At 34.8% G+C, this 12,500-nt stretch overlaps 1 protein-coding gene across 10 annotated transcripts in view; it reads right to left on the bottom strand.

The window, feature by feature from the left end:
• The window catches only part of LOC135222863 (uncharacterized), a 511,348-nt gene that overhangs the window by 477,921 nt on the left and 20,927 nt on the right, over window positions 1-12,500 (bottom strand). The window contains exon 1 of one of the 10 annotated variants that reach the window (XM_064261205.1): window positions 12,241-12,357. The exons of 8 other annotated variants lie outside the window; for them this stretch is intronic. The gene's annotated coding sequence lies outside the window, so the exon portion shown is untranslated. Of the gene's footprint in view, window positions 1-11,974; window positions 12,200-12,240; window positions 12,358-12,500 lie in introns of those variants that run through there. One more of the 10 variants, XM_064261204.1, reaches the window with a different exon arrangement.

Here is a 12,500-nt window from a genome sequence, read left to right as displayed (position 1 = left end):
TCTATTATGTACTATAATATAGATTATATATATATATTTAATCTATTATATATATTATATATATATATATATATATATATATAATATATGCATGTTTGGACAAAGTTTGGAGTCACAACAAACTTTGTTACGTCCCGTGAAGTTAGTTAATAGATTCCTACGAGAGATTATTTTTCGGTGGTTAGGGGAAGGTCATATATATGTTCATAAGAGATGGGCCGAGGAAGACTGAAAAGAATCCCAAAACTGACTGAAGTGAAAATCGAAGTAATCTAAATCTTCTTGTACATTCGTGAATAAATGATTTAGACATTTTTAGTCGGAGTTGGGGTAGTCATACGTATTACATGATTTTGAAGTTGAAATTTGAGAAGTCAAGAAATTGGCTGAGCTAGACGAAGCTGAAGCGAGAGAATTTAACATCAAACAACGTTATATCTCGCTGGAAGCTCGTGAATGGATTCCTATGAAGCCGAATTCGCCGTTTCCCGAGTATACACTGACAAGCAACGTATTTCGGATTCTATGCATTTTAAAGAGTTTTCGCCATTCGGGGGGACTTAACGACCTACTACACATAGAAACACCCTATCCCTTTTCCACCCTTCTACACTGATTCTCTCTCTCTCTCTCTCTCTCTCTCTCTCTCTCTCTCTCTCTCTCTCTCTTTGTAAACTGATTTCTCTCTCTGGCTTTCATTAAAACTCTCTCTCTCTCTCTCTCTCTCTCCTCTCTCTCTTTGTAAACTGATTTCTCTGCTTAATTAAAACTCTCTCTCTCTCTCTCTTTGTAAACTGATTTCTCTGCTTCATTAAAACTCTCTCTCTCTCTCTCTCTCTCTCTCTCTCTCTCTCTCTCTCCGAGTTATTTCAGTATTCATTGTCAATCTGTAAAAATTAATATCGTATCATCACTCAGAAATATTACTAGCTATGGTGTCCCACAGGGCTCGATACTGGTACCAATACTACTTCTAATGTATGTTAATGACATGCCAGACATTTTAAGCAAGTACTCTGTTGTTCAAAATGCAGACGACACTCAAGATTGTTTTATCTGGCAACTCCAGCGAAATTAAAGATTTGGCAATTCGTGCTGAAGATGTCCTGCATGAAGGACGCTAAAATATACTTTCAGAGATATGACTGAAACGTAAACGAAAATAAAACCCAAAGTATGTTCACTGGATTTCGCCTATTAATTTCCCTTACTCCACCAAACTTTTGAATATATTTTAGTGATACTGCTCTTACCCCAATCAAGGTAGTTAAAAATTTAGGAGCCTGTATGGATTGATATAATTTCTTTGATGTCCAGATAAATAACGTAGCAAACAAAGTAAATGGAGTATTAATATTCTTGAATATAATTAAAGGTACTTGTTTTAACCAGGTAATACGCACTCCAATTGTTCAGTCATTAGCTTTAAGTATAATAAACTACTGTTCAAAAGTTAGAGAATTTTGCCGGAACGATAGCCATTGGCGTGGCCAGAAAATACGATCACGTTACCCCAATTCTCGATGAACTGAAGTGGTTAAAAATTGAGAGTAAAATTACATTTGATATGTCTATTCACGTACAAAATATGCCATCATCAACTCCCTGAATAGTTATTTGTATTTCCTACAGTAGGAGACGTCATTTGGAGGAGCCAGTCGTTCCTAGAACAGAAACCGATATAGGTGCAAAAGCTGTTTTTGTTAAAGGATCCCAAACTTGGAATAGCATCCCGACACCTGTGAAAGATTCCCCTCCAAAACAGACTTTCAAAAGAAAAACTTAAAAATAATCTACTACGAAGATTATTCATGTTTATATATTGTAGAATGCAAATGGTTGTTGTTTGTTTGTATGGTGTTTTTACGTTGGCTGGAACCAGTGGTTATTCAGCAACGGGACCAACGGCTTTACGTTACTTCCGAACCACGTCGAGAGTGAACTTCTATCACCAGAAATACACATCTCTCACACCTCAATGGAATGCTCGAGAACTGAACTCGCGGCCACCGAGGTAGCAGGCCAAGACCATACCGATCACGCCACTGAGGCGCTCAAATGGTAAATGCTTTTACGAATGAGTAGTTAAAAGAAAATTGCGTATCTTTTTAGACGCAATCAGATTCTGTGTTTGTAGCATGTTCTAATATCTTACAAGAAGTTTCAGAATACATTTCATACTATACTAGCGCGGTTTTCAGCACAATATGTTCGTTTGTATATGCCACAAAACACGTTTTACCGGGTATTATTAAGTAAGGTGCTTTTTGTAAATGTTTAATGTTAATATTATGAGAATGGCCAATGTTAATTAATATTATGAAAATAACTAATGCAAATTGGAAATATAAAGTTTTGATTTTAAATTTGAATCCTCTCTCTCTCTCTCTCTCTCTCTCTCTCTCTCTCTCTCTCTCTCTCTCTCTCTCGTCGCATGACAGACTTAAAACAAAAATATTATTGTGTATGCACATATAACATTTAGACTCGGCTGAATGTACACATTATTATTCTCCCACTTTCTCTTTCAGCCTCACAGCCATTTTTAATGATTTCCCTATCTTTCTCATCACATTTCATCCAGGCTAAAACAAATTAGTGTATGTGAATGTCAATTACATAAGCTCGCACAATTGCATGTATTTATTGCTCTCTCTCTCTCTCTCTCTCTCTGTGCAAAATTATGTTTCGTATGATAGTTTGCCTGAAAATACCCATTTATTCTATGTATGCCTGCCTGCCTCTCTCTCTCTCTCTCTCTCTCTCTCTCTCTCTCTCTCTCTCTCACATCATAATCGTGCCCAGCTGAGAAACTTTCCGTGCAATAGAAAATCTCTTAAACAGCCAAACTCTGGCGCTAATGGAAAAATCTTATGAAGGCCATTTCCTTCCAGGAAGGAATGACTCAACATTGGGGTTTTGGCCCAAGTAATATAAAACTGAAGTAACGCTCTGATACAAGTTGCACGCTTCCCTTTTAACTCAAGAGCCCAGCGGAATGGAAAGACAAGACCATTTTCTAGCCCAGACCCAAATTACACTATGAACAGGAAACTGAAGGAAAACTAAACAAGGAAAACAGGCAAGGCTCTACATCTTAGTGTTAGACATAAATATACATCAAAATATTCGACATATACGCTCACTATAACTCACTTCTAAACTTTCAGACGGTCATATATAAACAAATTTCCAAAAAAGTTCAGTATATCTTAGTTTAACCAGACCACTGAGTTGATTAACAGCTCCCCTAAGGCTGGCCCGAAGGATTAGATATTTTTTAAGTGGCTAGGAACCAATTGGTCACCTAGCAACGGGACCTACAGTTTATTGTGGGATCCGAACCACATTATATAGAGAAATTAATTTCTATCACCAGAAATAAATTCCTCTGATTGCGCGTTGGCCGAGCTGAGAATCGAAAACCACTCGTCCAACGAGGAACTTAGAAATATCCAAAGTGTACACACTAGGAAAGCAAGCCTTAGATAAACAAACATACGTATATCTCGAACATGCATTTTACGCGTATTATATGGTTGAAAGAACCTTGTCGGAGGGCGTTCTATTACCGCAAAAATGAAGGAAAGGACCACGGACGAACTAATTCTAAAAATCACTCCATGTCACAACAGGAGAAACTCCGAGTGACTCCATGATAATAAATAAATAATCTTCGACAGAGGAGGGGGGCTCGCTTCAACATGGCGGCACTTTCGACACTCAGTCATCAAACAGGCGTCAGAATGCCAGGCCAAACCTCCTAATTGTCAGCCGGAGACGCGACTTCCACCCTTATCAGATGGAGCCCCAAGGCGGGAAATCCACCGTCCAGTAAAGCCACCGAAATTCGGTACTATTTTCGAGTATTGTTGCCTTTCGAAATACAATTTTTTCTTTTCTTTTTTTCTTGTCCCAACCGGAAACAGTATCTTTATTTGTTTCTGTAAACAACAGAATAAAAGCTAAAAATAAATTCTGTTCTATTAGACGCTGTGGTTTGCTGGTCAATTTTTCCTAAATAATGTCACACATTTATTTCCGAGATCGTTTTAGAGTTTCGGCGGAGGCGAAAGCCAGTCTGCGAAGTTGAACAAGGGGCGGCGACACCGCTGAAGCCGAGGCAAGAGTCAGACGCATTCACGCATGCAATCGGACACGGGAGAGGATAAACCGTTCTTGTTTCAACAACACCATCGCCCTATTGGAAACAGTTAACAATATATTTCCTTTTTATTGCGAATTCCTTGAGGAGCAGATAGTATTCTCTCTCTCTCTCTCTCTCTCTCTCTCTCTCTCTCTCTCTCTCTCTCTCCACAAACGAGGAACTGAAGAGAAAGAAAATTCTTGCCTTGTCGCATTTATTAAGAACCATTATCATCATCAACCTAAATACTGAGCTATATAAATGATGGTCGGGTCAGCCTGTCGAAGTTTATGTATATGAATTTTTATCACATACACCGTGACATTTTTTTCACATTCACAAATATTAGGCGACACATAACGTTCAATATCCAGATCACTATACCTCGGGAATTGTTTGATTGTTTGCATGGTGTTTTGACGTTGCATGGAACCAGTGGTTATTCAGCAACGGGACCAACGGCTTTAAGTGGCTTCCGAACCACGTTGAGAGTGAACTTCTATCACCAGAAATACACATCTCTCATACCTCAGTAGAATACTCGAGAATCGAACTCGCGGCCACCGAGGTGGCAGGCCAAGACCATATCGATGACGCCACTGAGGCACTTATCCCTCGGGAATAACTTACACTCAAAGGAAATCATATTTGATAAGTACTTGTGGTCACCAGTTTGATTCGATTATCGTCACCAGTTAAGATTCGAACCGCTGCCTGGTTTGGAAATCAGCATGTACAGTGATTTTAGACCACTGAGCCATCGACTGGTGACGAATTACTTAATACTTTGAATTCCCTTTGAACCTAAGGTATAGTGAGTAGATATTAAATGATATTCTTGGATTAATATTTGTGATATATATATATATTAATATATATATATATATATATATATTATATATTATATATATATGTGTGTGTGTGTGTGTGTGTGTGTGTGTGTGTGTGTAATATCATATATATGATAATATATATTATATGTATATATTATAATAGTGTGATATCTATCTATATATCATTCGTATATAATAGTATTATATCTAATCTATATATATATATATATTTATATATTATATTAATATCTATATGCTTTCCCACTTTCAAGGGAGTGGAGCCAGTGTTACCCATCCAGTTTTATGCAAAAGATTCATGCTATTTTTGGTGGTCACCCACCGAAGTACTGACCATACCCAATGGTTCTTAACTTCAACGATCGAAGGACCAGCAGCAAAGCAAGTGTGTTAATGCCATGAAATAAAAATGAAGGGCTTAGAGGAGGTATTAACTCACTCGCCGGTGTGGGACACCTCTCTCTCTCTCTCTCTCTCTCTCTCTCTCTCTCTCTCTCTCTCTCTCTCTCTCTCCCTACACAAGATCTACCATAAACGTTCTTCCTTGTCGTGAGACCTCCTCTACGGTTTTTTTCTTTTTTTTGGCTGAAATTTTATTCCCATGCTTCTTTTTGTTTCCTTTAATACATTCAAATAATCTATCCGTAATGGAGGTCCATCCTATAACAACCATATAATCTTCATTCCTTCATGAAACGGATTCATCCACCGCCATCTTGAATTGCGATGGTTCATCACACCTTGGTGTTAAGCCTTCGTTTCCAACTCTCCCCTTTTCCTTCTTCTTTCCTGGCTTTCCGCGAGTCCTATTTATCTCTCCTCCATCTCTACACCAATTTTCATTTTCTGCCGTCTATTTTTCCAAGCTTTTCCCTTAACATTTTCAGCCTTTTTAAAAATTCTTTTCACCTTTTGTGCCTTCTCGTCAATCCGTTCCCCGTTTCTTCCAAAACCTTTCGCCGCCGCTTTTGTCTCTCTCCTTCTCCTCATTCTCCCTCCTCGTGTTTTTCCACCAAGTACCTTCAGGGTCAAGAAGGTTCCCTCTGGGAGTTCCTAAAAAGAGTCGTCCTCTCGATGGGCTATTTTTGGGTCTCTTTCCAACCATCTGTCGAAGACGTCCTCTCGTTCATTCCCTTCCCCCTCCCCCCCCCCCCCCCCCCAATCCCCCCCGCGGAAACTAAACACCCGAGGCCCAACTCAACCCCTCCCCACTACCGGAGCCACTCACGTACACGCAATCATTACACTTCAACTGCGTTCGAAGATGTCCCCCTCCTTTTTCATTTCTTCAACCTAAACATGTTCCTAGTACCGGCAACCCCTAACCAACCCCCTATCAAACCTTACCCACGTGATCCCCAACTCCAGAACCCCTCACGTACACACAATCATTACACTCAAGAGTGCGTGGTGCGTTCGGGGACTCCCCTCATCTTTCATTACCCCCAGCTCTTACCCGAACCCAAGAAACTCCCATACTCTTAACCCTCACTCTAAAAAGCCCACAACCCCATTCCAGAAATCCTGACGTTTGCGCTCAGACTTGCTGGAAAATGTGTTTTTACTCAAAGTATGTTTGGAGTTCAATGGATAACAGCACTTTCCCCTGACCCCAAATAATTCTTGACAGCCACAATTTTCTCGGGTTCATTTCACAACGTCAACACGTGTGTGTGTGTGTGTGTGTGTGTGTGTGTGTGTAATGGGAGACGAAGAAAGAGACTTCTGCATTTTCTCCCCTTTTGCTTTGCAAAACTCCGTCGACTTTATCAAAACTTGTCAAAGTCATCAGACTGCACTTTCCTTGTTGTCCCTATTATTTCATAATATATTATGTAATATAATATATATGATATATATTATATTATGTGTTTAAGAACAGGTGATTTCACGTTATGTTTTAGGTGTGCTTACTATCAATGAGAGTATTTCCTATAACGGTGGATGAGCTGTGAATTTGGTAGTGTTGAAAACGCTTACTTGGCCAGTTAAGACAGTTTTCACACACAAACTCCTTTGAGGTTTTAAGGAAAATAATGGGATGTGCACACACGTCCATCTTTCATATATATATATATATATATATATATATATATATACAATATACATATATATATAATATATTATATATATACATATATATACATATATATTATATATATACATATATATATATATTATATATACATAATATATATATATATATATTATCTTATATATATTACTTATATATATATAAATATATATAATATATTACATATATATATTATATATATACATACAGATATTTATATATAAGATATATATATATATGTATATAATATATATATATAGTATATATACACACCACACACACCCACCACAAATATATTATAATATATATATAGATATATATATATATATATATATATATATTATATATATATATATATCATATATATATATATATATATATATATATATATTACATAATATACTATATATATATACATATATATATACAATATATATATATATATATATATATATATATATATTATATATATCAATATATATATATATATAATATATATATCTATATACATATAATATACATATAAATTATATACATATGTATACATATATATATATGATACATATATAAATATATATATATATATATATATATATATAATATAATATATTATAATTTAGCTATAAAGTATTATCACATGATCCAAGAGTTCCGAACGTGTAATGGGGGAAACGGTTCCAAGTGAAGTAACGTCTATGCCTAAAGGACGGTTTTACCCAAGTGAGGCTAAGATTACGTGCCGATGGCTTCTCTTTTGTATTAAATCATGGTATATATGCTGGAAGAGATTTTATCGTACACGACTTTTTCCGTTCCTCTCATGGCCCTTCAACTCAATCTCTCTCACTCTCTCTCTCTCTCTCTCTCTCTCCTCTCTCTCTCTCCTCTCTCTACTGACCACCTGGGATAATATTTTTGATATCAGTATAATACACAGGGTCCGATATGACCAGGGACCAGATCATTACTGAACTCACCTGCAACCTCTTCTGTAAACAATTTTCAGGAAAGCTAAACCAATTGCCATATGATAGATAACAATTGTTTAGAGAGTAGTGTACTTGTATTCTCACATCGCTGAATTGGACAAACTCTATAATCCTTCTTATATTCAATTTTGGGCTTCTAAGGTGACTTGGTGGGAAAACAGTGGTCTAAATTGGAACTAGTAATTTAAGTTACTGCGCACAAGCGCACGCACGTAAACAGAGGCTCACACACACCTACATAATATACGTATGTATGTATAACAATCACGAAAATATAGAACGTGATGAATATATAAATAACGCCAAAATCCATGAAGGAAAATGAGACAATAGAGTACTGTTGCAAGGCCTTTCCACTTAACGTCTTTTACTATGCAGACTGATATAAATATCTAAATAAGTTTACAAAGAAACCTTTTGTATAAATGACAGATATTATTTATGAAAGAAAATAGGTACCCGGAATCCAACCAAGCTGACGAATCAGTAAACCTATCAAATTGTACCCCTGTTTTGGGCAGGTCTACTAATTCTTCAGTTGTGTTTTATTCCGGGTACAGATTTTCCTTTATAATCCCTATCTGTCATTTATAAGAGCTTTTTTTTGTAAACTTGTTTTCATATTCATATCAGTCTGCTTAGTAAAGGACGAGAATTCGAAAGGCCTTGCAGCTGTACTACTCCATAGTTTCACTTTCCTTCGTGGATTATGTATATATATATATATATATATAATATCTATATATATCTATATATATCTATATATTATATATATATTTGTGTTTGCGTGAGAGCTTGAACTGAGTCTACCATTACTCGTGAATTAATCTGCTACTGAAAAATAAAACAGCGAAACTGCCACCGAACTAAAATATTTCTGAGAATTTAAGAACGCGCAAGGCAGAGAGAGAGAGAGAGAGAGAGAGAGAGAGAGAGAGAGAGAGAGAGAGAGAGAGAGAGAATGATTAATTTTCAAATTATCTGCCGGAATATGAATGCTATTAAAATTTCAGTGCTTAAGTGTAAATATCTTGAGCAGGATTAAAAATTAGCCCAGCACGAATCATAGTATAACCTTCCTTCAAAGATGGGTTTATGGAGCATTATTTTTCTGCCGATAACTGCAAAATGGCATCTCATAGATAAGATTTCATCATACATTGAAGATCAAATTTACTTCCACAGGTCTACGTGTTTTGCTCATACCTTTCCAAACTCAACTTTCTGCATAATTTCCCAACTGTCCAGACTTCTGCAGTCGCAAAAATCTCGTCATGGTCAGGCTATCTGACTGATTTATTGCATGGGAGATGCAAATCCTTGAGAGAGAGAGAGAGAGAGAGAGAGAGAGAGAGAGAGAGAGAGAATTTGTGGAAATGCCCCTAGTCTCTGAAATCGGAGGTTAACCGCATCCATTGCGTGCGTGTATGCGACTTGGGGCGGACGGGGAGCGGGGACGGGGACTGGGAGGGCGGGTGGGAGGGGAGGTGGAGGTTACGACCACTGTGTGAGAAACAGTCAAGCACCAGACATATCGGCGCGAACGACTTTACACGTTACATGTAACACTGAAAAGCAAACAAGAATTCCGGTGCTATTGCGTCCATGTATAAAATGTCATAGGGCGCCTGCGTGCGTCTATAAATGCATGGATGTATGTATGAATGGATTATGAAGGTGCATGTCTGTATCTGGTTTTCTTCAGTGTTACCGATGTTAAGACAAAACTGAAATACATGAGGCAATCCCCGATTCCATTGGTTGTACTAACATGTTCAAGTTGTTTGTGCTCTTCTTTTATTGTCATGTTATTCGTTACGCTCTATTTTTTATTTTCAAATAGTCGAGCCTAATGCTGCGTAAGATTTCATAAAAATAATACATGAAACTATGTGTATGACGTATACAACAGGGATCATTGTGGATCAATATGGAGGTTGCAACGTCATCCTAACGCTTCTTCCCCGTATACGTCAGCGTTGCTAGGTCGACTCTCTCTCTCTCTCTCTCTCTCTCTTCTCTCTCTCTCGTAAAATGAACATTTGAACGGCGTAAACATGTCTACGATAAGTTTGTGAATTATTTACTTTACTGTCAAAACACACATGGCATATATATATATATATAATATATATTAAATATGTATATATAAATAATATATTTATATATAAAACCTATGTAATTATATATTTATAAACATTGCCATATATTATAATATATTTAATATATATATATATATATAATTATTATATGTTTAATATATTACTATTATATATATATATATATATATATTAATATATATATATATATATATATATATATATATAAATTTATATCATATATATATATTATATATATATATATTATTATATATCATCCTATAATATATATATATTTAATATTTATTTATATATTTATATATATTAATATTATTTAATATATATAAAATATATATTATATTAATTTATATATACACATATATATATACATGTATATATACCCATATATATTATACAGTATATATATACAACAATCTATATAATATATCTTATTATATATTATTTTAATATCTATATATATAATAGATATCAATATATACATCTAAATATATATATATATATATAAATATAAGTATATATATATATAATGAATATTATATAATATTATTATATATATAGATAATATAATATATAATTGTAATATAATATATATTATATATATATATATATATATATTATATATTATAGGTAAATATATATTATAATATATAGTCTATATAGGTTAATAATATATATATATCTTATATATATATATGATTATAGGAATATATGGATATATAATATAAATCTATATATATATATAATTATTATATAATTATATATATTATAGATATTCTTATATAGGAATATAGTATATATATGGATTATATATCTAGAATAATATATCTATATATAATATATATATATATAGAATATCTATGTATATAGTAATATATATATAATATATATAGATATAGGAATATATATATATATAGGAAATTTTATAAGGAATTATATATATATAGGAATATATATAGATTATATATTATATATATCTATAATATATATATATGTCTTTATAGATATATATATTATCTTTGAACATTACGTCCGGATCCTGAACTGAACATAATCTATCCCTTTCCTGGCATACAGCCCACCATTCCGCAAAATACAGATGAATTTTTTTCGGAGTATTGTGCAGTGAACCATAAAACAGATCATTATATTCTGAGATGGACTCTGATCCCCGCCTATTATCCTTCTATATGTTTCTTATAGTTACAGGATGATACAGAACGAAAAGTAAAGAATCTAGATTCATCTCATTATACCATTTTTAATTTTCTGAACATACTACTCCCTTCCACAATGTCACTGAAATCATGTAATCTATTTGAAACACATGTGAGTATAATTATCGCTGATTAATCCATATCAGAATCTCATGACCTTCTATGGTCCACTACACATTACTCGAAAAAAAGACGTCTGTATTTCATTAGCTGCCTATTGAGATCTCTCGTTGAGAAGGCTACGAGATGGTTACATATTCCAGGGCCAACACCGTTTTTACAACGAATAGATTGATTTACCACCGTTTTTACCAAATGCTTATGCCGCAATTTAAATCATTATTGGAACAAACCTAATAGCTTCAATTCACATCCTTCACCCTTCACGGTTAAGTCTCTTACTTTCTCTTGTCTATGGGCCTGGCTGCATAAGAGTAACTGGTTCCCCGTTTCGTAACATTTTGCTTAAATGTTGATTCTGATAAGGGAGGTTTTAAAAAGGTCACTATACTGATTTTAATTAATTGCCTACTAAACATGCCAAGTTATACTGTACTTTGTTAGAGAGTAAATACCTACGTAATAATAGGCCTTTCCATTCTTCCAGTATACTATGCAGTGTTAGTTAAGGTTTAGTGTCCTTATGTTTTCTATTATGGCCGTGGTGAACTCTTGCTGAATTTGGAAATCCTTTATTGAAAATGCACTTTTAATATCTTGGTAAATTCGTGCTTGCTAGATGAAAAACAAGTTACAGATACGACCACTTATTCCCCAACGACCACTTATTCACCATCCCTTCCAGACCGTAACGCAACCAGGGCAAAGTCCAACACTACACTGACCAGAGCAAAGAAGTTTGGAAAAATTCCCAGGATGGTGGCAGTGTGTCTTCTAATGGCTCGTTAAACTCGACGAAGAAAGAGTCAGATTTAACTGACTGCTGTTGGATGTTTGGTGATGAGATCCTAATGCTGAATGCAGAGAGTGAAATGACAGTTCCCACCCAGGGCCAGATGCTTTGTATCACTTTAGTCCTAAATATGTGAGAAAGATATTAATTTCATTATTAATAATATTTTACACAACATCGTATAAAATTGAG

The sequence above is a fragment of the Macrobrachium nipponense genome, chromosome 8, assembly GCF_015104395.2.
Source record: "Macrobrachium nipponense isolate FS-2020 chromosome 8, ASM1510439v2, whole genome shotgun sequence".
NCBI lineage: Eukaryota > Metazoa > Arthropoda > Malacostraca > Decapoda > Palaemonidae > Macrobrachium > Macrobrachium nipponense.
The sequence above is the reverse complement of the archived record's forward strand: the minus strand, read 5'-3'. Positions and strand labels throughout refer to the sequence as shown.